The sequence below is a fragment of the Ursus arctos genome, unplaced genomic scaffold (assembly GCF_023065955.2).
Source record: "Ursus arctos isolate Adak ecotype North America unplaced genomic scaffold, UrsArc2.0 scaffold_4, whole genome shotgun sequence".
NCBI lineage: Eukaryota > Metazoa > Chordata > Mammalia > Carnivora > Ursidae > Ursus > Ursus arctos.
This window is the reverse complement of record NW_026623056.1, coordinates 68,519,572-68,520,665: the sequence shown is the minus strand read 5'-3', so window position 1 is coordinate 68,520,665 and position 1,094 is coordinate 68,519,572. Positions and strand designations below refer to the sequence as shown.

General features: G+C 47.3%; 1 pseudogene; it reads right to left on the bottom strand.

The window, feature by feature from the left end:
• Window positions 1-502: 502 nt before the first annotated feature.
• LOC123001125 (eukaryotic translation initiation factor 1-like) lies at window positions 503-844 on the bottom strand (annotated as a pseudogene).
• Window positions 845-1,094: the final 250 nt, after the last annotated feature.

Below are 1,094 nucleotides of genomic sequence, written 5' to 3'. Positions count from 1 at the left end.
CCATCAGGGAGTTTTGCCCCTATGCCAAAGAGAGTCTGTTCCCCCTTTGTTTGCTGGGATAATGTCTCTGTTCGCTAACTGGCACAGCCTGTCTCTTTAGAGGCCAGCTGTGGCCCTGCCCCTCTTCTCTAGTTCAAGGGTGAGATGGGAGCCAACTATGCAGGGTAATCTCATCCTTGTTAGCTCTAGATTTGCAACCTCCTTCCCAAAACCACCACTGTCCTAATGCCCATTTTTACTCCGGGCCCTGTGCCACTCTGTGCTTAGGGTTGGTTTGTGATTTGTGAGCTGGCCAGCCATTATCCCAATCCAGTCTTGGTTTTCTTTTCTTTTCTCTTTTCAGTTATTGCACAAAGGAGTTACACTAGTCCAAGCTAGAAGCAGACCCCAAACAGATGCATTATATAAGCTGTGAGGTTTTATAACTTGTGACAAGGGACAGAAGGAAAATTCTACTCACTGCAAGGAAATCCTCACTTTAGTTTCAGTGAACCCCAAACACTTAAAACCCATGAACTTTCAGCTGGTCCTCCTTAGCCAGTCCAGTCTCTACCAGGAACTGGCATAATATTGCTGCACTGGTCAGCCCGTAGCGGACTTACTTCTCCATATTCTGGGTGCTCAATTACAGGACCATTGCAGGCAAATTTCTTCTTAAACGCCTTCACTAGTTTCTTTTTATTGTAATCATCAGCGATCCCTTCGATGGTAGTAAGGGTCTTCCTGCTATTTCTCTACTGAATTCTTACATGGACATAATCCTCAGTGCCAGCAGGAAGGAGATCATCACCCTTACTCGCATCAGCAAAGGGGTGCAAGAGTAGAGGTTCTGGATAGGGCACATGCTGGAAGGCAGCAGCAGGGGAAGGGGTGAGGGTGGCGAGCAGGAACTGAGCATCGGAAGGGAGGGGGCTCCAGAGGGGGAGGCTGCTGAGTCCTGAGGCTGCTCATTGACTGGGACGTCTCCCAATCCAGTCTTGCTTGCAATATATTCTGCAGAAATGCCTTGACTTTTCCCCCAATAGTTTGATTTCCTTTTCTGATATTCAGAGCTGATACAAATTTTCCAGGATTTTCAAATTCCTCTGGTCATC